The 27,271-nt window shown below is 37.7% G+C and overlaps 1 long non-coding RNA gene and 1 pseudogene across 3 annotated transcripts in view; both read right to left on the bottom strand.

The window, feature by feature from the left end:
• Nucleotides 1-27,271, bottom strand: part of LOC139361765 (uncharacterized) — a 120,480-nt gene that overhangs the window by 13,702 nt on the left and 79,507 nt on the right. The window lies entirely within an intron of this gene.
• On the bottom strand, nucleotides 10,038-11,325 carry LOC105480081 (E3 ubiquitin-protein ligase RNF13 pseudogene; annotated as a pseudogene).

The raw sequence follows: 27,271 nt of genomic DNA on the forward strand, positions 1-27,271 counted from the left end.
GTCCCTGGTGCCAAAACTGTTGGGGACTACTGTTCCAGAGCATTGAAAATGAGCTAACCTACTTACTTCTTTTAAAGAAAGAAGTAGAATATTGATAATTATATCTAAAAGTACTAACAAATGAAAACTAAAGACCAGTGAATATCCATGCGAAAGTGCTAAGTAAAATGTTGGCCAGCAGTGTCCAAACCTAAGGAAGAAAATAACACACCATGATCAAGTAAGATTTACCTCAGAAATACAAGGTGTATTCCACATTATTAAGTTCACCAATATAACAAGCTATCTTAATAGATCTGAGGGAAAAATGTGTTTATTTTTATAAATACTGAAGAAAAACTTTGACAAATTCAACACTCATTTCTGACAAGAAAGTTACTCCAGAGAATAAAAATTGGTGTATATTTTCTTAACTACCTAAAATACGTACACCTTAGCCTTAAAAATGTCTTAATGAGGAAGCACTTGAGGCATTTTCACTAAGATTCAGGAACAGGCAAGAAGGCCAAATATCTCCATTACTATTCAACTTTGTAGTAGAGGTATTAGTCAATGCACATAAACAAGATGAATCAACTGAAGGCATTAGAATTGTTAAAGACAAGTAAAACTACCTCTATTAAGTAGATGATATGCCAGTACACATAAAAACCCCCAGAAATTTAAAGGTAAAACTGGCCCAACAATGAAAGAATGAATAAGTCAGGACATAAAATTAACATTGAATAATCAACAGTCTTCATCTACACAAATAATAACCAGTTGGAGAAAATAATAGTAGACAAAATTCCAATAATGACACCAATGGAGAAAATTACATATTTAGAAATAAACTTAAGAAATGTGCAAGATTTGTGAGGAAAGTTTAAAATCAATCCTGAAAGTCACAAAAATAGATGAACAAAAAGGCATTTCCTCTTGTTGGATACTACAATGCAGCAGCATAAAGCTGTCAGTTCTCTCAAAGTGAATTTATTAATTTGATGAAATTCCATTAAATATAGTAATAGCTTATTTATGAAGCTAGATAAGTTGACAAAAAGGTTGATAGGGATACTTTCAGTTTCAAATCTGACTTGTAAAGAGCTTGGAGATTGTCACACTGTGTTTACAAGAAAAAGCTGTACAAACTGAAAAATCAATTATTTTTCTTTAACCCATTAGAAAACTGAGCTTGTAAGGCAAACTGCTACCCCCAAATCTGGAGAAGCAAGTTCATCTAGAGAGACACAGCTGAGATCTACTTACCTGGAACAGAAGTCTCTGGGTCCATAAACTAGCAGGAACTTTCAAATGGTAGTTTTGATTAACTGCAGGAGAGTAACTATGAACTCCAATTAGAATGAGAAACTCCTGGGGACAGTAGTCTGGGGGTCTTGAATTCTGTGAGCTTTCCTTTTAGGAACTTTATCAGGTTCTCAAAGACAAGACTGAGAAAGACACCCTCATGACTCTGACACGGGGAGGGAAGAGTAATCATTGTGAAATACAGAAATATGCCCAGAGCTTTCTTTGTAACAAAGGTTTACTTGAAGGAAAAAAACATTGCCAGAGTCATGATGAAATCTTTCTTGGTCTAATCTGTGATAACCTGTGAGGTTCCTATCAATACAGCATTCCTCCCACTCCAGTAGCCTCTGGCTTTTCTGTCTCATCTAAAGGGGTTTAAAATAATGTTAAAAGGTGTCACGAATTACAGGCAATGAACTGGGAATGTTATAGCTAAAGAAGGGAGCAGGGATGAAAGGAGAGAAAAACAGGTGAAGGTCATAGCCCCAAAAGAGAGGACCACTAAAACACTGAGATTTAATTGGAATATTATAGAATGCTCCCATCCCTCCACACCTTACCACCATACCACCACACAAACAAGATTACAGTACAATTACAATTGGATTATAGCTAACGGAGCAGCAAGATACAGACTCTGAAAAGTACTTAGGAAGTCCCAAAATCAAGAAGGGAGAAAAAACAAAAACAAGGGACATATTTGAAGCCTCTGATAACTATAGCTATAGGAAACATAAACATAGACCCACTCCTAGGCAGGTTAACATAAATCCTCACATTAAAGGCCCATTTACCTCAGTTCATATTATCTGATACAACATGTCCAGCTTTTAAGACATGACAAGGCAAAGAAAGGCAAAAGGCAAGAAAATAATCAGTCTGAAGAGACAAAGCAAGCATAAGAACCAGACTCAGATATGACACAGATGTTGGAATTATCAGACAGGGAATTTAAAATAATTATGATTAATATGTTATGCACTCTTGGGAGACAACATTCAAGAAAAGATGGGTTATTTAAGCAAAGGAATGGAAACTCTCAGACTCAAAGGGAAAGGTTAAAAGTAAAAAGCACTGTAACAGAAGTGAAGAGCATCTTGGATGGGCACATCAGGAGACTGGACACAACCAAGGAAAGTATCAGTGAGCTTGCAGATAGGTCAATAGAAACTTCCCAAATTTAAATGCAAAGAGAAAAGAGGAAAGAAAAAGCATAAAAACAGAATATGCAAGAACTGTGGGACAGTTCAAAAAGGTGTAAAATACATGTAGTATAGGAATAAAAGAAAATTATCAAACAAAATCATAATGATAGGGGTATGTCAACTGGACACAGGAGCCAACTGAAAGAGTCCTCAGGGGCCAAAGTTGAAACAATTTCAGCAGCAAAATAAAGAAATATCAGATTATAGCCCAAAATATAGAATAAATTTCCATGAGTCTATCCTGATATTTAAAAAATTGAATAAATATATGGGGAAGAATAGATAAATCTTTAGAGCAGAATTTCAAATAATTTATGTAGATACTCGATCTTCATGGAAGAGGAGCATAACTCCCCAATATTTAACTGTCGTCTATATATAGTGACTTCCTTATCAAGCGTAGTATGGAAACGGTAACCTCACAGTGGAGAAACATGACAAAAACTACCTCTGCCAAGTGTTCAATGTTCACATGAACAGTGATGTCATGTTGACAATATATGGTAAGTATGTCACTTTCCATCTTTGGTTTTCCTCCCTCAAACCCAAACCCAATATAATCATGAGGAAAGCATCAAACAAATCCCAATTGTGAGATCTTCTATAAAATACCTGACCAAATATTCTTAAAAACTGTCAAGGTCACCAAAAAAACAAGGAAACTCTGAAAAACTACCACGGCCAAATGGAGCCTAAGAAGATATGACAAATAAATATAATGTGATATCCAGGATGGAATCCTAGGACAGAAAACGAACATTAGGTCAAAACCAAAGAAATATGAATAAAGTATGAACTTCAGTTAATTACCAATAACAATAATACCTTATTATTATTGGTGCAATTATCATGACAAATATACTATCCTATTTTAAGATGTTAATAATAAAGAGAAACTGTGTGGAGTATATCGGGAATTTTCTGCACTATTTTTGAAATTTTTTATAAGTCTAAAACTACTCTAAAATAAAAAGTTTATCTTTAAAAAGTTCATATGGCCAGGCACGGTGGCTCACGCCTGTAATCCCAGCACTTTAGGAGGCCGAGGCGGGTGGATCACCTGAGGTCGGGAGTTCAAGACCAGCCTGACCAACATGGAGAAACCCCATCTCTACTAAAAATACAAAAATTAGCCAGGCATGGTGGCGCATGCCTGTAATCCCAGCTACTCGAGAGGCTGAGGCAGTAGAATCGCTTGAACCCAGGAAGCAGAGGTTGCAGTGAGCTGAGATTGTGCCATTGCACTCCAGCCTGGGCAAAAAGAGCGAAACTCCATCTCAAAAAAAAAAAAAAAAAAAAAAAAAGGTTCATATGAAGAAACAAATATGCAAAAATTGTCAGGAAAGCACTAAAAACAAATCTACAAGGGATACTAATCCTGTTTAGACTTAATCCTACATTAAAACATACTATAGACTACATATAGTTAAAGCAATGTGGTACTGATGCATAGTCTAACAGAAATTAAATAGAAAGCCCAGGAGAAGACACAAATATATGTAGAAATTAAATATATGATAAAGATGTCATCTCAAATCACTGGAACAAAGATTTAATAAATAGTGCTGGGTCAACTGATGAATCCTGTGGAAAAAATAAAATTAGATGCAGACTTCACATCAAATACAAGAATAAAATTCACAAATTATGAAATATAAATATTTTAAAATATAATTAGACAGAAGAAATGGAATTCACTAGAAGAAAGCATGCGTGAATTCCTCTTTAAATCTTATTGTTAAGAGAGGTTCCTATGACTCAAAATCCAGTGGCAATTTTTTTACATTGAGAAATTTGAGTACAGATTTAAAAATAAACATTTTTTGCCAGGCATAGTGGCTCACGCCTGTAATTCCAGCACTTTGGGAGGCCAAGGTGTGTTGGGGACAGGCCCTCAAATCTGGCTATACACAGGCCCCAAAACTGGACATAAGCAGAATCTCTGCAGCACTGTGACATGCTCGTGATGGCTATGACGCCTATGCTGAAGGTTGTTGGTTTACCAGAATGAGGGCAAGGAATACCTGGCCCATCCAGGGCAGAAAACTGGCTTAAGGCATTCCTGAACCACAAACAATAGTAGGAGTGATCTGTGCCTTAAGGACATGTTCCTGCTGCAGATAACTAGCCAGACCCATCCCTTTGTTTCCCGTTTTAGTTAATCAATAATCTACAGAAACAATGCTTATCACTGGCTTACTGTCAATAAATATGTGGGTAAAACTCTGTTCATGGCTCTCAGCTCTGAAGGCTGTCAGCCCCCTGATTCCCACTCCACACTCTATATTTCTGTGTGTGTGTGTCTTTAATTCCTCTTGCACTGCTGGGTTAGGGTCTCCACCACCGAGCTGGTCTCGGCAAAGGCAGCCAGATCACTTAAGGTCAGGAGTTCGAGACCAGCCTGGTCCAACATGGTGAAACCCCGTCTCTACTAAAAATACAAAAATTAGCTGGGCATGGTAGTGGGTGCCTGTAATCCCAGCTACTCAGGAGGCTGAGGCAGGAGAATTGCTTGAGCCTGGGAGGTGGAGGTTGCAGTGAGCTGAGATTGTGTCACTGCACTCCAGCCTGGGTGACAGAGCAGGGCTCCATCTCTAAATAAACAAAGAAACAAATAAATAAATAAATATTTAAAAATAAACCTTTTTATTGCAAGAAATACCATTAGTAACATCAAAGACAAACAATAAACTAGGGGAAGAAAGGGTACCTTCAGTCCACACTGGAGACTTTCTCTTCCCAGCAAAAAAAAAAAAAAAAAAAAAAAATTAAATTAAATTTTAAAAAGACAACTGACAAACTAGGAAAAAATACTTGCAACATTACTGTAATAGAGATATTCCTAAGAAACAAACAAAAAAAACTTTAAACATTTTAGAAAAATATTTAGAATAAAAGAACTCTCATGACTCAACAATAAAAACACAACCTAATTTTAAAAGCCATTTGAATAATACTTCATTAAAGAAGGGATATAGCCCAGGCACAGTAGCTCACACCTGTAATCCCAGCACTTTAGGAGGCCAACAAGGGCAGATCATTTGAGCCCAGAAGTTCAAGACCAATCTGGGCAACATGGCAAAACCCTATCTCTACAAAAAAAAAATTACAAAAATTATCCAGGCTTGGTGTTAAATTTGCAAATTAAAAATGAAAATAAAGAAGATACACAGAGGGCAAATAAGTACATGACAAGATGTTAGACATCATTAATCATTGAGAAAATGTAAATTAAAACCACAAAGACATACTATACATTTGCTAGAATTGCTACAATTCAAAAGAATGACAGTATCAAGTCAAGACAGGGATGTAGAGCAACTGGATATCTCAAACATTATGAGTGAGAATGCAAAATAATATAGTTCATGTGAAAAATAGTTTAACAGTACCTATAAAGTTAAATATATTATATGAACCAGCAATCTCATTTGTAACCATCCAAAATAAATAACAATATGTGACCACACAAAGACCTATGTGGAAATGTTTATGACAGCTTTATTCATAATAGCCAAAAACTAAAAATAGCAACATATAAACATACTGGTAAATGAAGAAACAAATTGTAGTACATCCATGCAATGCAACACTACCCACCAGTAAAAACGAACAACCCACGAATACATGTAACATGTATGAATTTTAAAGCACTGTGTTAACTGAAAGAAGCCAGACACAAAAGGCTACATACTTTATTGCCAATTATATGACATTCTGGAAAGACAACAGCATATAGAGAGAAATGAGATTCATGGAAGCTGGGGGTAAAAAGAGGGGATTGTGCAAAGAGGCATGAGGAAATTTTTAACGATAAAAATCTGTTAAAATTTTTAAAAAGACAAAGGCTAGAATAACCTTTGTAATGTTGGAATAAATTTGAAAAATAAAACAGAGGTGGGGAGAGAAAAAGACAAATTAAGAGTTTCTTAGACACAGATCAGGGCAGGAGGGCAGATGGAAAAGAAGAGATACCTGATGACTAGAGGCTGAAAGAAGGTTCTTCGGAGAAGAGATGGTTCATGAAGCTTTTTCTGGAGAAATTCTGAGTTTTTGTGGGTAAAACTTTATTTTGTATCCCCAAAAATCTTCAGGAATAAAAGCAAATGTCTCATTGGCATTGGCTCTTTTGGATTTCTTGTGGATGCATTAAGGTTAGCTCCTGACTAAAACAGAGTTAGTTTATGCACATTAACATGGTTAGTCAATATCCTGCTTTTGTTTCAATGTCTCAGATCAAAAAGATCTTCAAGTCTAAGGTTGCTGAATTGGCCTGGCATTTTCAGCACGCATAATTCTGAAGAGAATGACCATTTTGAAAAGCTATAGTCTTTTATCCCCTTTTATATCAGGTTTATTTTATCAGAGAAATAAAAGTAGAGAGGTTTTACTCATTTCAGGGAATGCCTTAATAGTATTCTAATGTCTATTGTGATGATAAAAATGAAAAATTAGAGATAGGAGGAATTGCTAAGAGTGTTAACTACAGTGAAGACAGTTGAGACAAAGTGTACATGCAACAGATTTTGTTTTCAATTTTAGTTATTTTTCTTTTTTCCCCCTCACATTCACTTCATTTCTGGAAAGCAAGTCCTCTCCAAATCTGCTTGACACCAAGTCTTGAACACAGAATTACTTTCTTCTGTTTTATTAAAATACTGTTAGCACCTTTAATGCTAAAGTTTTTTTCTTGCTTCATTTGTAAACATAAATAAATACATAAAGTTATGTGTAATTGTATTAGTCCGTTTTCATGCTGCCGATAAAGACACACCTGAGACTGGGCAATTTACAAAAGAAAGAGGTTTAATTGGACTTACAGTTCCACATGGCTGGGGGAGCCTCACAATCATGGCAGAAGGCGAGGAGAAGCAAGTCACATCTTTTTTTTTTTTTTTTTTTTTTTTGAGACGGAGTCTCGCTCTGTCGCCCAGGCTGGAGTGCAGTGGCGCAATCTCGGCTCACTGCAAGCTCCGCCTCCCGGGTTCACGCCATTCTCCAGCCTCAGCCTCCCGAGTAGCTGGGACTACAGGCGCCCGCCACTGCGCCCGGCTAAATTTTTTCTATTTTTAGTAGAGACGGGGTTTCACCATGGTCTCGATCTCCTGACCTTGTGATCCGCCCGCCTCGGCCTTCCAAAGTGCTGGGATTACAGGCGTGAGCCACCGCGCCCGGCCGCAAGTCACGTCTTACATGGATGGCTGCAGGCAAAGAGAGAGCTTGTGCAGGAAAACTCCCGCTTATAATAACCATCAGATCTTGTGAGACCTACTATCATGAGAACAGCATGGGAAAAACCTGCCCTCATGATTCAATTACCTCCCACCAGGTCCCTGCCACAACACATGGGAATTCAAGATGAGATTTGGGTGGGGACACAGCCAAATCATATCAGTAACTTTAGTAAATTTACAATTAATGTTTAGGCAAACTATACTTTTAATATTTCAAAATAAACATTTTTATTAACTCTAGTTTTGTACAAAATGATTACAAAGATATATACTAGGTTATATAATTATATATAATACATAATAAATATATACTAGATAACATATATCTAGTATGTTATAAAACACACAGGTATATATTCCTTTGAAACGTGTTATATAACTTCAATTATATCTACGCTTTCCTTTTTTATTTTGATGGAGGGTAAATCTTTCTTTTGATATTTATTGTCCAAAGGATATTATATTGCTTTACATTCTCAACCCTCTGAACCTCACCCCACTCTACCTTTTTCTCTCCAAATAGCCACATTGTCTTTGGATACATCAAAGAAATCTGGATATACCATAAAGCTGATAGATGAGGAACATAAGTAAGAGGCTCCAGAAACATGGCACCATAAGATTAACACAGGGACCACCAGTGACCCTCAAAAATAAGACTTCTTTTTTAAATTAAGATTTCCATAACAATTATTATGTTATAAATAATTATATCAAAAGCCATTTGAATTATTTTACTTATTTCTTTATTAATCCAATTTAATTTCATAACTCAATTACTTTAGAATGCTGATACTAGGAATTTGCAGTTGAAGAGATAGCACATTTCACCAAAAACAATCCGAGGCTTATGGTTTTTTACAAGCAAAGTTTTTGCATGAAATTTTATTAGTTCATTTTGTTGAATGTACCTTCTTGAATTTCAGGGGCCATTGGTCATGTGATAGAAAAATCTTTGACCATTGTGTTGTAGTCTTCATGAACAAATAATTTTATGTTTTTGTTAAGTATACTTATTGCTAAATGACATGATTTTATTTTTCTTTCCAGCTTTTATTTTAGGTTCTAGGATACATGTGCAGGTTTGTTATATGAGTAAGTTGCATGTCTCTGGTCTAGTGTACAAATTACTTTGTCACCCAGGTAGTGAGCACAATACCAAATAGGTAGCTTTTCAGTTCTCTTCCACCTCCCATCCTCCACCCTCAGGTAGGCTCTGGTGTCTACTGTTCCTTTCTTTGTGTCCATGTGCACTCAATGTTTAGGTCCCACTAATAAGTGAGAACATGGAGTATTTGGTTTTCTGTTCTTGCGTTAATTTTTTTTAACTGGATTGTAGAGTGGAAAACACGTTTATTAACATTCAAACTCCCCTCATACAAGGCCATATAAAAATTGTATAAGTATTTTGATTATACATTAGTCTACATTTTCTACATAATTACAATGATGTATAATACAATTTAGCTTTTCATAATACATTGTTTCAAGACATCATTAGTTCTGTTAAACATAAGTCACTTACTTTCAAATCCAATACTTGAATAATTTCCTCTGTGCATAGTTTAGCAGGGCTAATTAGCATAAGATGCCATTTATTAAGAGCTACATGATCTGAGCATTAACAGTTGTTGAAGTTTGGTATTTTTATGCAGCATTTTCTTTTTGCTTTGATAACAATACCACAAAACTCTTAAGGATACTGAAATTTAGTAAGTAAAGTTCAGAGACATTACTTTAGTTATTGAATCAAATCTCCACATAACACTATAGTAATTAAAACGTTTAAAAAAAAAAAAAGTGTTGAAATCTGCACTGGTATAGACTGCTCCTGTCAGGATAAGACTCTTTGGAACAGAAAGGGAAAAGACTGCTTTGAGCTTCAATGTGCCGATAGGAGGAAAGACACTGAATTACCTTGTTGCCTCTCACTAATGATGGAAGGTCGGGTAAATGCCAGAACATATTCCAACTCAAAAACTCTAGGTAACTTTATGGAGGTAGAAGCTGCGTTATTTCATGCTAGGTAGCTGTAGCACTGACCTCACGTACAAAATGCAAAACACTTAAATACTGTGATCTAGGTCTTAATTGAAAGCTATACTGAAGACTTTTTGTTGTTGTTGTTGTTTTGGCTATACTTTCATTCCAAAAGAAGAGCTGAAATGATGCTTGAGTTACAGCACCAGTCTATTATTATCAGTGAAGAAGTACACTCTTGCAGATAAACACCAGATCAAAAGTCCTTTTTCAGCAATTTTATTAAATTGTAGAATACTAAAAAATAAGTTATTTCTATGGAAATCTTTGAAGGGAGTAAAAAAATCAAACTAAAGTATATACCTAAACATTTTAAAGGGAAATAAACCAATCATCTTCTGAAAGTCAAACAGTATTTGCTATGTTGTAATCCCATTCACTATTAGGCTGCAACTGGACCACAACATTATGTTCATTAGTTTCGTTTTCTTCATCACTATTGTTGGTATCTTCATGGTCATCTTCCTCATAGTCTAAAGATTTGGTCATGTTCTGATGCGAGCGGGATTCTGACAAAGCCCCAAATGACTGGGCACTGACAGAAGCTAAAAGTCTAACTGAAGGAGTATGTTCTGTCACTTCATTTTATTCTTGGCTACCATCTGTGTCAGAGTCTGAATTGCCTTGAGAAGGAACTTTTTGCTTGCACACTGGACAGGTTTTTTTGGTTTTTAGTTAGTCAAAGGTCTACACACTTGCAGTGATAAGCATGGGAACAGGGAAGGATTCTGAGCTTGTCTCCCTCTTCCTGCTCATCTGAACAAATGGCACATACATCGTACTCATCTCCTTTCTTGAATTTATGTATAGGGAGTTTCTTAAGTTGATCTTTATGAAGTCTGTTTCTTCTAGCTCTATGTCTATCCTGGAAAAAATTTGTGATCCAATAGAAATGAAAGCATATTTCCATAAAACAAATGTCCATGTCAGCTTTATTTGTAATAGCCAAAAACATGAAAATGACTATAAAGATGAGACAGATGCCTACTATGGTAAGGAAGGCAATTAGGTAGCATTCCAAGGGAAGACTAAATTCTGGAATTAAGACAAGGTGGCCCCCTTTTTCATATGTGAATTCATCTTTCAGAGAATTAGCTGATGATTCACCAATAAAGACAGATGGAATGTCAGTTGTCTTTAGTACCTCAATGTCGTTGGATTCCATGCTAATGAGGTCAACAGAATCAACATCATGAACTATGGCTGCTTTGTATTCTGCTCTCTGTGCATTTAAAATCTTTGTATCAAAATTATAATCAAGTCTTCTGATTAGCACAATGAAAGTGCCAGATGAATTATCTTTTACTGGTGGAGGCACTATGGGTTTACACGCATTCTCTGGTTTTGAGTTAATCAAAAAACCCTTTAAACTTTCAGCTGGAAGTCTATAACCAAATCTTGCAGGAAGGTCATCAAATGTCAGATGTATTTTCAAAGTTATATGCTAAAATGTCTGCTTCTACAGGCAGTAGGTTTAAGAATGCAAAGAGCTGGACAGTCAAGATGGTGTAGACTTGTGTGACTGACAACACAAGCATCCCTGTGGAGAGCAGCATCTTGTTGTAAAATCACCTGGAAGTCCAGCCCTCGCAACACAAACAGTCTTGCCGGCCACGTTGCAGGAGAAGTCCCTACCTTGACTTCATGACTGAATATCTGCACTGACCCCACAGCCCGGAGTAGGAGCAGGGATGACAACACTTCTTGTGTTAATTTGTTAGGAATAATGGCCTCTAGCTGCATCTTGCAAATGACATGATTTTGTTCTTTTTTATGGCTGTGTAGCATTCCATGGTGCTTATGTACCACATTTTCTTTATCCAGTCCCCCACTGATGGGCATCTAGGTGGATTCCATGCCTGTGCTTTTGTGCATAGTGCTGCAATAAGCACATGCCTGTGTCTTTTTGGTAGAACAGTTTATATTCCTTTGGGTATATACCCAAATATTGGATTGTTGGGTCAAATGGTAATTCTGCTTTGAGCTCTTTGAAAATTCACCAAACTGTTTTCCAAAGTAGCTAGGAACTAATTTACATTCTCACTAGTAGTGTATAAACTTTCCCATTTCACTGCAAACTCACCAACATCTGTAATTTTTTGACTTTTTAGTAATAGCCATTCTGACTGGTGTAAGATGGTATCTCACTGTGGTTCTGATTTTCATTTCTCTGATGATTAGTGATGTTGAGCATTTTTTCATATGGTTGGCCACATGTATGTCTTTTGAGAAGTGTCTGTCCATGTCCTTTGCCCATTTTTTTTTTTTTTTTTTTTTTTTTTTTTTTGAGATGGAGTCTCATTCTGCCAGGGTGGAGTGCAGTGGTGCAATCTCGGCTCATTGCAAGCTCTGCCTCCCAGGTTCATGCCATTCTCCTTCCTCAGCCTCCCAAGTAGCTGGGACTACAGGCGCATGCCACCATGCCAGGCTAATTTTTTGTATTTTTAGTAGAGATGGGGTTTCACCATGTTAGTCAGGATGGTCTCGACCTCCTGACCTTGTGATCTGCCTGCCTTGGCCTCCCAAAGTGCTGGGATTACAGGCGTGAGCTGCAGTGCCTGGCCCCATTTTTTAACACGACTGTTTTTTGGCTTGTTGATTTGTTTAAGTTCCTTATGGATTCTGAATATTATACCTTTGTCAGAGGAATAGTTTGCAAATATTTTCTCCCATTCTGTAGGTTATCTGTTTATTTTATTAATAGTTTCTTTTGCTGTACAAAAACTCTTTAGTTTAATTAGGTCCCACGTGTCAATTTTTGGTTTTGTTGCAATTGCTTTTGGAGTCTTTATCATGAAATCTTTGCAAGGATCTATGTCCAGAATGGTATTTCCTAGGTTTTCTTCCAGAATTTTCGCAGCTTTATGTTTTACATTTAAGTCTTTAATCCATCTTGAGTTAATTTTTATATATAACGTAAGGAAGGTGTCCCATTTTTATCTTCTGCATATGGCTAGCCTGTTATCCCAGCATTTATTGACCAGGAACTCCTTTCTCCATTGCTTATTGTTGTCACTTCTGTCGAAGATCAGATCATTGTAGGTACATAGCTTTATTTCCGGGTCCTCACACTTGTTTCTTTGGTCTATGCCTCTGTTTTTGTACCATTACCATGCTGTTCTGATTACTGTAGCTTTATAGTATACTTTGATATCAGGGAGTGTGATGCCTTTGGTTTTAGTTTTGTTTTTTGGTTTTTCGTGTTTGTTTTTTTTTTTTCCCTTGGAATTGCTTTGGCTATTCAGGCTCTTTTTTGGTTCTATGTGTATTTTGGAATAGTTTTTTATAATTCTGTAAAAAATTTCATTGGTAGTCTAACAGGAATAGCATTGAACTGTACATTGCTTTGGACAATGTATTAGTCTATTTTCATTCTACTGATAAAGACATATCTGAGACTGAGTAATTTATAAAGAAAAAGAGGTTTAATGGACTCAGAGTTCTACATGGCTAGAGAGGCCTCACAATTATGGGAGAAGGCCAAAGGCAAGTCTTACATGGCAGCAGCAAGAGAAAATGAGAGCCAAGCAAAGGGGGAAACCAGTTATAAAACTGTTAGATCTTTTGAGACTTATTCACTACCACAAGAACAGTATGGAAAAAACTGCCCCCACGATTCAATTATCTATCACTGAGTCCCTCCCACAACACATGGGAATTATGGGAGCTACAATTCAAGATGAGATTTGGGTGGGTACACAACTAAACCATATCATTCCACTGCTGGCCCCTCCTAAATCTCATGCCCTCACATTTCAAGGCCCATCATGCCTTCCCAACAGTCCCCCAAAGCCTTAACTCATTTCAGTATTAACTCAAAAGTCCACAGTCCAAAGTCTCATCTGAAACAAGGCAAGTCCCTTCCACCTGTGAGCCTATAAAACCAAAAGCAAGTTCAGTTACTTCCTAGATAAAATGGGGGTACAGGCATTGAATAAATACACTCATTCCAAATGGGAGAAATTGGCCAAAACAAAGGGGTTAAAGGCCTCATGCAGTCTGAAATTCAGTGGGGCAATAAAATCTTAAAGTCCAGAATGATCTCCTTTGACTCCATGTCTCACATCTGGGTCATGCAGATATAAGAGGTGGGTTCCCATGGTCTTGGGCAGCTCTGCCCCTGTGGCTTTGCAGGGTACAGTTGCTTTTATGGGCTGATGTCGAGTGTCAGTGGCTTTTCCAGGTGCATGATGCAAGCTGTCAGTGGATCTACCATTCTGGAGTCTGGAGGATGGTGGCCCTCTTCTCACAGCTCTGCTAGCCAGTACCCTAGTGGGGACTCTGTGTGGGGGCTTCAAGCTCACATTTCCTTTCTGCATTGCCCTAGCAGAGGTTCTCCATGAGGGCCCCGCCCCTGCAGCAAACTTCTGCCTGGACATCCAAGCATTTCTATACATCCTCTGAAATCTAGGCAGAGATTCCCGAATCTCAATTCTCGACCTCTGTGCACCCACAGGCTCAACACCACATGGAAGCTGCCAAGACTTGGGGCTTGCGTCCTCTGAAGCCACAGACCGAGCTGTACCTTGGCCCCTTTTAGGCATGGTTAGAGTGGCTGGGATGCAGGGCATGAAGTCCCTAGGCTGCACATACCGGGGGGGCCCTCGGCTTGGCCAAGGAAACCATTTTATCCTCCTAGGCCTCCAGGCCTATGATGATAGGGCAGACCATGAATGCCCTATGACATGCCCTGGAGACATTTTCCCCATTGTCTTGGTGATTGACATTTGGCTCCTCGTTACCTATGCAAATTTCTATAGCTGGCTTGAATTTCTCCTCAGAAAATGGGTTTTTCTTTTCCTCCACATCATCAGGCTACAAATTTTCTAAACTTGTATGATCTGTTTCCCTTTTAAAACTGAATGCTTTTCACAGCACTCAAATCACCTCTTGAATGTTTTACTGCTTAGAAATTTCTTCCACCAGATACCCTAAATCATCTCCCTTAAGTTCAAAGTTTCACAAATCTCTACGGCAGGTGCAAAAGGTCACTGCTAAAACATAGCAAGAGTCACCTTTACTCCAGTTCCCAACAAGTTCCTCATCACCATCTGAGACTATCTCAGCCTGGCTTTCATTGTCCATGTCATTATCAGCATTTTGGTCAAAGCCATTCAACAAGTCTCTAGGGAGTTCCAAACTTTCCCACATTTTCTTGTCTTCTTCTGAGCCCCTTACACTGTTCCAACCTCTCCCTGTTACCCAGTTCCAAAGTCACTCTCACATTTTCAGGTATCTTTACAGCAGCACTCCACTCCTGGTACCAATTTACTGTATTAGTTCATTTTCATGCTGCTGATAAAGACATACCTGAGACTGGGTAATTTACAAAGAAAAAGAGGTTCAATGGACTCACAGTTCCATGTGGCTGGGGAGGCCTTATAATCCCAGTGGAAAGCAAAAGGCATATCTCACACACAACAGGCAAGAGTGAATGAGAGCCATGTGAAAGGGGAAATCCCTTATAAAACCATCAGATCTCATGAGACTTATTCACTACCATGAGAACAGTCTGAGAGAAACTGCCCCCATGATTTAATTATCTCTCACCGGGTTCCTCCTGCAACACATGGGAATTAAGCAAGCTGCAATTCAAGATGAGATTTGGGCGGGGACACAGCCAAACTATATCAGGAAGTATAACCATTTTAACAATATTGAATCTTCCTGTCCATGATATGGAATTTTTTTTTATTTGTTTGTGTTGTCTCTGATTTCTTTCAGCAGTGTTTAGTAATTCTCATTATAGAGATACTTCACTTCTCTGGCTAGCTATATTTCTAAGTGTTTTATTCTTTTTGTGGCCATTGTTAATAGGATTGTGTTCTTTACTTGGCACTCAGTTGGGATGTTATTCATGTATAGAAATGCTACAGATTTTTGTATCATGACTTTGTATCTTGAAACTTTGCTGAAGTTGTTTGTCAGACCTTAGGAGCCTTAGGGCAGAGGCTATGGTGTTTTCTAGTTATAGAATCATATCACCTGTAAACAAAAATAGTTTGGCTTTCTCTCTTCCTGTTTGGATGCCTTATTTTCTTTTTCTTGCCTGATTGCTCTGGCTAGGAATCTGGTACTATGCTGAATAGGAATAGTGAAAGTGGGCATCTCTGCCTTGTTCCAGTTCTCAAAGAGAATGTTTCTAGATTTTGCTCATTCAGTATGATGTCAGTTGTGGGTTGGTCATAGATGGCTCATTTTGAGGTATACCTAGTTATTGAGGATTTTTAACATGAAAGAATATTGAATTTTATCAAAAGCCATTTCTGCATTTACTAAGATGATCTTTTTTTTGTTTTTAGTTCTGTTTATGTGATTAATCACATTTATTGATTTGGGTATGTTAAACCAACCTTGCATTCCAGGAATAAAGCCTGCTTGATCATGGTGGACTAGCTTTTTGATGTGCTGCTGGACTTGGTTTACTAGTATTTTGTTGAGAATGTCTGCATCTATGTTTATCAGGAATACTGGCCTAAAGTTTTCTTTTTTTGCTGTGTCTCTACCAGGCTTTGGTATCAGCATGATGCTGGCCTAATAGAATGTGTTAGGGAGGGAACCCTCCTCCTCAATTATTTGGAATAGTTTCAGCTGAATTGGTACCAGCTCTTCTTTCTATGTCTGGTAGAATTCAGCTGTGAATCCTTCTAGTCTAGGACCTTTTCTGGTTGGTAGGATTTTTATTACTGAATCAATTTCATAATGCCTTATTGATCTGTCCAGGGTTTCAATTTCTTCTTGGTTCAATCTTAGGAGGCTGTACATTTCTAGGAATTTATTCATTTCTTCTAGGTTTTCTAGTTTATGTGCATAGAGGTATTCCTAATAGTTTCCAAGGGTTTTTTTGCTTCTATAGGGTCAGTGGTAATGTCCCCTTTGTCATTTCTGATTGCATTTATTTGGATCTTACCTGTTTTTCATTATTCTAGCTAGTAGTCTATCAATCTTATGCTTTCAAGAACCAACTGTTGGTTTCATTGGTCTTTGTATGGATTTTTATGTCTCCATTTCATTCAGTTCAGCTCTGATTTTGGTTATTTCTTTTCTCCTACTAGCTTTGGGATCGGTTTGCTCTTGTTTTTCTAGTTCCTCTAGGTGATGCTAGGTTGTTAATTTGGGATCTTCCTTTTTTGATGTGGGTGATTAGGTGATTAGTGCTGTAAACTTTCCTCTTAACTCTGTTTACAACAGATGAGTTTAGGTCCTAATATATCTGTTTTAGATCTCAAATATCTTTGATAATTTTCTGCCTCACTTATCTAATACTGTCACTGAGGTGATTAAGTCTCCTACTATTATTGTGTGGTTATCTAAATCTCTTCATAGGTCTCTAAGAACTTGATTTATGAATCTGGATGCTCCAGTGTTGGATGCATATATACTTAAGATAGTTAAGTCTTCTTGTTGAGTTGAAACTTTTATCATTATGCTATGCCCTTCTTTGTCCTTTTTTATTATTATTGGTTTAAAGTCTATTTGTCTGAAATAAAAATAGCAACTCCTGATCTTTTCTGTTTTCATTTGCTTGATAGATCTTCCTCCATCTCTTTACTTTGAGCCTATGGGTGTCATTGCATGTGAGATGGGTCTCTTGAAGACAGCATACAGTTGGTCCATGCTGCTTCATCCAACTTGCCACTCTGTGCCTTTTAAGTGGGACATTTGTCCTGTTTACAATTAAGGTTAATATTGACATGATGTGGATTTGATCCTATTATGTTGGTTTTGGTTTCTATGTAGATTTGATTATAGTTGCTTTATAGTGTCAATGGTCTATGTACTTAAGTTTCTTTTTGTGCTGGCAGTAATGGTCTTTTTGTTTCCATGTTTAGCATTCCTTTAAGAACCTCTTATAAGGCAAGTTTAGGGGTGATGAATTCCCTTAGCATTTGCTTATCTGAAAATTATTTTATTTCTCCTTAGTTTGGCTGGATATGAAATTCTTGGTTGGAATTGATTATCCTTAAGGATGCTAAATATACATCCCCAATCTTTTATGGCTTGTAGAGTTTCTGCTAAAAGTCTGCTGTTAGTCTGATGGGATTCTCTTTGAAGGTGATCTGCCCCCTCTCTCTAGCTGCCTTTAATATTTTTCCTTTTACTTTGACCTTGTAGAATCTGATGACCATTTCCTTGGGGATGGTCATCTTGGATAGTATCTTGATGGGTTCTCTGAATTTCCTGAATTTGAATGTCAACATATCTAGCAAGGCTGGGGAAATTTTCATGGTTAATATTCTTAAGTATGTTTTCCAAATTGCTTGCTCTCTCTCCTTCTCTTTCAGGGATGCCAATAAGTCATATGTTTGGTCTCTTTACAAAATCTCATATTTCTCAGAGATTGTGGTCATTTCTTAAAATTATTTTTTCTGTGTTTTTAAATGACTGAGTTGATTCAAAGAACTGGTATTCAGGCTATGGGATTCTTTCCTCAGCTTAGTCTATTCTGCTGTTAGTATTAGGTTGGTGCAAAAGTAATTGTGGTTTTTGCCATATAAAAGTAATGACAAAAACTGCAATTACTTTTGCACCAACTAATACTTCTAATTGTATTAAGAAATTATTGTAGTGAGTTTTTCAGCTCTATCAAATCAACTTGATTATTTCCTAAAATGGCTATTTTGTCTTTCAGCTCTTGAATCCTTTTACTGTATTTCTTAGATTCCTTAGATTGGGTTTCAATTTTCTCCTGAATTTCGACGATCTTCATTGCCATCCAGATTTTGAATTCTATGTCTGTCATTTCAGCCATTTAATTCTGGTTAAGAACCATTGCTGGGAAGCTAGTGCAGTCATTTGGAGGTAAGAAGACACTGGCTTTTTGAGTTTCCAGAGATCTTGTGCTGGTTCCTTCTCATCTGTGTGAGCTGATGTTTCCTTAATCTTTGAAGGTGACATTCTTCCAGTGGGGCTTTTTGCTCTTATATCCTTTGATGCCTTTGAGGGTTTGACTGTGGTATCAGTTGGGTTTAGTTCACTGACTTTATTTCTTAATAATTTCAGTGGGCCAAGGCTCAGCTCAGCATTTGTAGGCTGTGTGCTCCAACCCTAGGGGCTGAGACCAGGCCCACAGCTTTTTTTCCTGGCTCCTTGAGGTTGAGTACCTTCTGTGCTAAAAGATCTGAGATGTTGCTGCTGGCAACACCACTCTGATGTGGGGGGTGCCTGCAAAAGCACTTCATTATCGGGGGATGGCAATAAGGTCAAAGCACATGCAGACAACAGCAGAGCAGCAGCAGGGTGGTGGACTGTGCACATGCATGTGCTAGTTGTAGGACAGCAGCAATGCAGTTCACACACACATGTGCATACACCAGCAAAGTGTTGGGGGAAGGCTGCAAGCAGATGCGCACTGGCTGGGTCCATCTGCAAAAGCTCTCTCATGGTTAGGCAGTGTCTACCAGCAAACAAGCTATGGTGGTGGCCACTGAGAAGCACCCCAGTTAGGCATCTGAGGCTGTGCTGTAAGTGAGTGCAGCCTTGCATGAACCCTGGGAGAGACCAGCAGACAAGGGACACCCAAATCAGACTGGCTCTGTCCCATGTGGCAAGATAGACCTGCTCTGTCCAGGTCCAACAATCAACAAAGGCCAAAGCTACCTGAAGGAGCATGGCAAGCCTTGGGGGATGGGTGTCCCTGTCCATGCTCTACTGCAGCTATTCCTGAGCCAAACTATGTGAGCTCCATGCAGGCTGGACTCCTGTTCCTGCCAACTCTCCAAGCAGCTCTCCCTGCCAGCTCAAATGTCCACGGGGCCATAAAGTCTCCTGCAGCTAGGATTCCAGAGGTCTTTGGTAAGAATGGGCCAACTCCATACCTATTTAACTCACATTTTCCCCAGGAGCTACTCGGGATCAGAAACGAGATCTAGTGCTCAGCAACCCAATGCAGGGTTCCCAGCTTCTTCATCCTTCAGTCTACCATCCGCATCATCCTCTGTCCACATTCAATGCCTTCCTTTCAATAACCTGCTTGGAGTGTGCCAGTTTTCTTGCTGGTCTGGTCCCCCAGTGGGGGAAGCTCTTCCTGGCTGTGTCTAGTTGGCTCCTCTTTTTGATTACTCTGAATTTAAAACATAGTTTTGATTAGAAAATTGAATCCTTCATTTAGAGTAGTTACAACATTTTCAGTTTGTAGACCTCCATTTAGGGATAGTTGTAAGTATTTCAATTTATAGATACAAAAATAAAAAGTATAGAGTGGCTAATAGACAACTAGGATTTATACTTACAGCTTTGCACTCTATCTCCCGTAAATTTTGGAGTTTTTGCTTTCATAAACATTTACTAGTGCCCTCTGGTGACAATATATATAAGAATAAATATGTGTAACACAGGCTCCTCTTCTCATAATTCTGCTTTTCTTTAGAAAATGGAAATTGAGATTATTTAGATAAAAATGAAACTGACTTCACTCTTCCTGGCCTCCTTCCACGGAATGAAACATGTGAATTTATATATTTGCCTCTTTTCCATTGGTTTCTATTTCTCATAATTCTAAACATTGAATAATCAGCTTGGAAATTATGCAGCAATACCAAGAATATTCCCTTGTACATCTTATATCTTCAGCTTTTGGGGTTTTTTTCAGCCTACTTTCATCTTTTTATTTCCTTCATGAGGAAAGGAAAGGACAGGAAGACATAAATGTGCTTATTTATATCCCTACTTCCTTTCATACTGCAGAACACCCACTGACCTCAGGCTACCCTCATATGAATACATAGCGTCTATTTGCAATGCACCTCTCCCCCACTCCCTGTAGTCCAGTCTGAGTCTGGTCTAGCAACAACAACAACAAATGCCTCAGAGCTACCACAAATGAACAGTGGCTACAATTCTGATGGAAACATTATAAAAGATTTTTATTTATTTGTCTTTCTCTAATAAAGATTCTTCTTTTAATATTTAAAAAATTCCATTGAATGATTGGAAAGACAATGAAGGTTATAAAATTACCATTTGCACCATTATAATTTTGATGAAGATGTTAATAGTAACTTTATCCACCTCTTCCAAACAAAGACAGAGAAAAAGATAGGTGGCCTGGAATCTTGAGGAGGGGGAAGTATGAACTATTATGGCCTCTCATGAGATAAGCCTCTTCTAAAATGTTATTAGTATCCTTTAATCCTTTGGCAACAGCCTGTGGCATTCCTTAAATAACTGGCCCACCAGTAAAACAGTCATATACCTTCTGTATGACAAGTGGGCCTGCCAGTCTGTTTGCTTCTGTCTCATTCATCTGTTAAACCATATGGTTTGATTTTCCTTAGTGTGGTTAGGACAGAGTAGGGAGATAGAAGAATACTGGGAACACAAAATCCTTCTGTGTTGTTTTTTATTGTTTCAGCTTTATATTTGTTTTAAAACCTGCTTTACATAGTTCTGGTTTTTGTTGGTGGTGGTTTATTGTTTCAGCTTTATATTTGGTTAAAAACTGCCATGGACTTTCTTACATTTAAAGAATCAGTGTAAAGTCTCCCAGTGCCCAATGGATTTCCACAAAACATTAGTCCTATGAAATGCTCCATGAACTAAAGATTCTGTAGCCATATAAACTTGGGAAACAGTACAACTATATCTCCCTTCTGGAGATTCACAAGGCAAGGTAGAAAGTTAAAGTTTCAGAGTAGTCATATAAGAAAGAACACAGCTTAATTTTGTTAACTCAGTGCTACCCAAGTTTACCTGACCACATTGTTTTTTTATGTAACACTTTGGCATCAAGCTAGTGTTCAAAGACTATACTTTTGGAAATGCTGACTTTAAAGTCTCATAAGCCAGCAGGTTTTATTATGTACTATTTCAGTATAATGAGTTATTTTCCTATTTAACTTTTATTCTATGTACATGTTTGTTTGTTTACAAGTTCATAGAAATAAATCTAGACCAGTAGTTTCCAACCACAGATCATCTTGCCCCCCAGGGACACTTGATGATGTCTGAAGATATGTTTGTTTGTCACAACTTGGCAGTTGCTAATAATATCTAGTTGGTGTGGGGTCAGGGATGATGCTAAACATCTCACAATGGATAGGACAGCTCCCCATAACAAAGAATTATCTGGCTTATATGTCAATAGTACCATGATTGTGAAATTATCATCTACACAGTGGTTAACTTTGAGAAGTGGGATTGCAAGTAGGGGTCAAAAGAGAAAGGTTCATTTTTGATTTTATACAAGAATACTTTATTTACTTTTATAGTTAAAAATATAATTAATTAATGTATATATATTATAGAAAAGTTTAAAAATACACCAAATATAAATTTAAAATTACCCTGACATAAACATTGTTGAATGCTGTTAGAAGTACTAAAACATAAATGTACATTCTAACTCCACATCCCACCCAGATTTCTATAAATAGAAAAATACTATTAATAAATCCACAAAAGCCTAGAATTGTGTCAGTCTCAAAAGCGTATAAAAATCTCTGAAATATAGGAGGCAAGGGAGCTTACTGAAGGAGGAAATCAGAGCTCCAAATTAATAGATGTGCAGAAGTAGCTTGAAAGGTACTTCAAGTCAAAGGTAGCATACATGGGGAGCTGGAGGAGGTCTGTAGAAAAGAGCAAGGTGATTTTGGGGAATCCACAGAAAGCGCAGACAGTTTATCTAATGCTGAGCAGCCCATTTACCTAATGCTGAGCAGCAGAGGACTTAGGTCCCAAACCAAAGCAATAAGTATGAAGCCTCTTTAGTCCTGCGAGACAGGTTAGTGCCCAGTATAGATGGAAACTCTCTGAAGTTATGATGAGCCACCATTCCTAGAATATCTCACTCACTCTAGAGCCCATACCACCTCTCCCCAACAATCGTTAGAGGTAAGTTAAAGTTTGAAAAAGAAATACACACATTCATACATAGAACAAGAGAGAATCTAAAATAAGATTCTAAAAATATGTGTACATTAAGAATTTGAGGGCCAGGCACGTTGGCTCACACCTGTAATCCCAGCACTTTGGGAGGCTGAGGCAGGCAGATCATGAGGTCAGGAGTTTGAGCCCAGCCTTGCCAACATGGTGAACCCCCTCTCTACTAAAGATACAAAAAATTAGCCGGGTGTGGTGGTGTGCACCACCAGCTACTCAGGAGGTTGAGGCAGGAGAATCACTTGAACTCAGGAGGCGGAGGTTGCAGTGAGCTGAGATTGCGCCATTGCACTCCAGCCTGGGCGACAGGGCAAGACTCTGTCTCAATAAAATAAAATAAAATAAGAATTTGAGAAAATAATTTTAGTCTTCACAATGACAGATGCTACAGCAAATTCCCATTAGAGGAGTATGCCTTCACCTGAGGCAATTGGTGGAGCCTTCAATTTGCTGAAATACAGCAGTTGACCTAGACTAAGGTGTAATTTTAAATTTAATGTAATATAGTTATGATGGGTGCTGTGAAGATGTTTTAGGAATATCTCAACCAATTTTCCTTACTTACATATTTTTCTGTGTATAAGAGTGATATGTAATAAAACCTATCTTGAAATAAGTCAAAAATTATTTCCATAAACATAAAATTAAAAATCAAGGTGAAAAAGTATTGTGTCATAGTTTCATTGATAGTATTTTTGTTCTTTCACAGTGACATATAAAATAATGACATCTTATATAACATAAAATAGATATAAAAGCCATAACTTAAATATTAGCAAACTATATCCATTAATATATGAAAAACATATTATATCTAAGTTGGCTTTAATTCCAAAAATGCAAGATTGTTTTAACTTAAGAAATCAATTAATATAATTCACCCTATTAGCAGATTAAAAGAGAAAAAGCATTTGATCTTCTACCTAAGTGAAGAAAAAAGGCTCTTCGGAAAATCTAACATTCAGGCATGATAATACTCATGCTGACTAAGAATAGAACAGAATCTCTTTAACCTAGTGTGATGGTTAATACTGAGTGTCAACTTGATTGGATTGAAGGATGCAAACTATTGTTTCTAGGAGTGTCTATGAGGGTGTTTCCAAAGGAGATTAACATTTGAATCAGTGGACTGGGAGAGGCGGACCCACCCTCAATCTGGGTGGGCACAGTTGCCAGTACTGCTAGGATAAAAGCAGGCAGAGGAACGTGGAAGGACTAGACTGGCTAAGTCTTCTGGCATCCATCTTTCTCCCAATCTGGATGCTTTCTGCCCTCAAACATCAGACTCCAAGTTCTTCAGTTTTTGGACCTACACCAGTGGTTTGCCAGAAGCCCTCAGGCCTATGGTAACAGACCAAACACTGCACTGTCAGCTTCCCTACTTTTGAGTTTTTTGGACTCAGACTGCTCCTCAGCTTGCAGACAGCCTATTGTGGGACTTCACCTTGTGATCATGTGAGTCGATACTCCTTAATAAACTCCCTATCTTTTTTGTTTGTTTGTTTTTTGTTTTTTTTTTTTTAGCCAGAGTCTCGCTCTGTCACCCAGGCTGGAGTGCAGTGCCTTGATCTCCGCTCACTGCAAGGTCTGCCTCCTGGGTTCACGCCATTCTCCTGCCTCAGCCTCCCGAGAAGCTGGGACTACAGGTGCCCACCACCATGCCTGGCTAATTTTTTGTATTTTTAGTAGAGACGGGGTTTCACCATGTTAGCCAGGATAGTCTCGATCTCCTGACCTTGAGATCCACCCGCCTCAGCCTCTCAAAGTGCTGGGATTACACGTGAGCCACCGCACCCAGCTAAACTCCCTTTCATATATGAATTTATCCTATTAGTCCTGTCCCTCTAGAGAACCCTAACTAATACACCTAGGAATGGATGTTTACAAATAAATAAACAAAAAGCTGCTGCAAAATTATGCATAATAAAACTCTTGAAAGCTTTCTCTTTGAAATCAAGAACAAAAGAAATATGACTACTGATGTAGTTTGGATGTTTGACATCTCGTCAGATCTCATGTTGAAATTTGGCCTCGAATGTTAGAGGTGGGGCCTGGTGGAGGGTATTTGGATTCCGGGAGCAGATTCCTCATTAATGGCTTGATGTCATTCTCGAAGGGGTAAGTTGTCACTATTCATTACCACCATAACTGATTGTTAAAAAGAGCCAAGCCCTCTCTCTTTATTCCTCTTTGACCATGAGATCCCCACTCCCCTTTGCCTTCCATGAGTGGAAGCTTCCTGAGACCCTCACCACAAACAAATGCTGATACCATGCTTCTTGTACAGTCTGAAAAACCATAAGCCAAATAAATCTCTTTTATTTATAAATTATCCAGCATCAGATATTCCTGTATAGCAACACAAATGGACTAAGTTACCCACTGTCACCACTACAATTCCACATTGTATGAGGATTTTAGCTAGCATAATAAAGCACAAAAAAGCGTTAATGTTCTGGAAGGAAGAAACTAAACTTGATACCTAGACATGATATAATTGTGATGTAAAAATTCTAAAACTATCTACAGATAATTTTAAAATAAGTAGGAGAGTTTAGTAGAATTACTGGAAATAAAATCAGTTTACAGAAATAAATGGCTATATTTCTATATATCTTGAACAAATAGTTATTGGCCGGGAGCAGTGGCTCATGCCTGTAATCCCAGCACTTTGGGAGGCTGAGGCGGGCAGACCACGAGGTCAGGAGATCGAGACCATCTTGGCTAACATGGTGAAACCCCGACTCTACTAAAAAAGACAAAAAAATTAGCCAGGTGTGGTGGTGGGCACCTGTAGTCCCAGCTACTCGGGAGGCTGAGGCAGGAGAATGGCATGAACCCAGGAGACAGAGATGCAGTGAGCCAAGATCGCGCCACTGCACTCCAGTCTGGGCAACAGAGCGAGATTCCGTCTCAAAAAAAAAAAAAAATTATTTATAATAGCATTAAGCATACAGAATACCTAAAAACAAATCTTACAAAGAATTTTTGAGACATTGATGGAGAAAACTATACAATTTTATTAATGGATATAATAATTTATTATACATAACTTATTTTATTAATGGTTATAAGTCCTAAATAAATGAAAAGATAATATCATCTCATTAAGCAGAACACTCAATATTTAAATACGTAGATGTTCTCCAATTAATTTAATTTAGACTCAATTAAAAGCCAATACTCTCAACTTGTTTTTGTGAATCTTGACAAGTTAATTTTAAGATTAATGTAAAAATATATAGAATCTCTGTGGGATGCAGCAGCTCACACCTGCAATCCCAGCACTTTCAGAGGCCAAGGTGGGCAGATCACCTGAGGTCAGGAGTTCAAGACCAGCCTGGCCAACATGGCGAAACCCTGTCTCCACTAAAAATACAAAACTTAGCCAGGCATGGTGGTACACACCTGTAATCCCAGCTACTTGGGAGGCTGAGGCAGGAGAATCACTTGAACCTAGGAGGCAGAGTTGCAGTGAGCCAAGATCATGCCACTGCACTTCAGCCTGGGCAACAGAGTAAGTCTCTGTCTAAAAAAAAGAAAAAAAAAATATATATATATATATATATATACACACACACACACACATGTATATATATATGATCTCAATTTATTTTTTGTGAATCTTGACAAGCTAATTCTAAAATTAATGAAAAAATATATAGGATCAAGAATAGCCAAACACTTTATAAAAGAGGAAAGATTTGCTTTACCCAATAGCAGGACTTATTTATTACAAAATGACTGTAGTTAAAGCAATGTTAAGTATTGGTGTAGGAAAGGATAAGTAGATTGATTAACAGAACAGAGCCCAAACACACTCTACAGATATTTGAAAACACACTCTACAGATATTTGGTGGTGAGCCCACTGAGTACCATGGAAAAAAGTAAAATTGCATCTCTATCTTGTACCAAACACAAACACCAGCTGCAGGAGTAATAAAGACTCAATCATAAATGACAAACTAAAAAGCTCCAAGAAGTGAGGAGAATGCCTTCATGATTTTTGGAATGGGGAAAGTTTTCATAACCAAGACACAAAGAGAACTAAGTATTTTTTGAGTATTAATAAGTAAGACTACGTTAAAATTAAAAACTTAAGTTCATCATCTGCCACTATAAAAGTGAAAATACAAGCTACAGAGTAGGATAAGATATTTGCAACACATGTAACTAACTAAAAAGTACTTCTATTCAGAAAACATAAGGAACTCCTAAAAATTAGTAAGAAAAAAATGAAATACAAATTTTTAAAATGGGAAAAAGTCTAGAACTTCACAAAGTGGAAACTCCAAATGATCAATAAACATATGACAAAATATTAACGGTCAGTAGTCATCAAGGAAATGCAAATTAAAACCAGTATGAAGTAGCTTTGAGTACCCATCAAATTGACGAAAATAAAAATTCTGACAATATCAAAGGTTGGCAAAGATGTGAAACAAAGGAAATTCTACACATCGCTGATGGTCTGTGAATTGTGTACAAAAGTTTGAAAGTTAGTTTAGCATTTTAGTAAAGTTAAAGGTATGCAAACTCTATGCCCCAGCAGTTTTTCTTCTACATACATCTTTTAAAGAAATTCTTGTATATGTGCACCAGCATAGTGGTACAGAATATT

This window comes from Macaca nemestrina, chromosome 2 (genome assembly GCF_043159975.1).
Source record: "Macaca nemestrina isolate mMacNem1 chromosome 2, mMacNem.hap1, whole genome shotgun sequence".
Classification (NCBI taxonomy): Eukaryota; Metazoa; Chordata; class Mammalia; order Primates; family Cercopithecidae; genus Macaca; species Macaca nemestrina.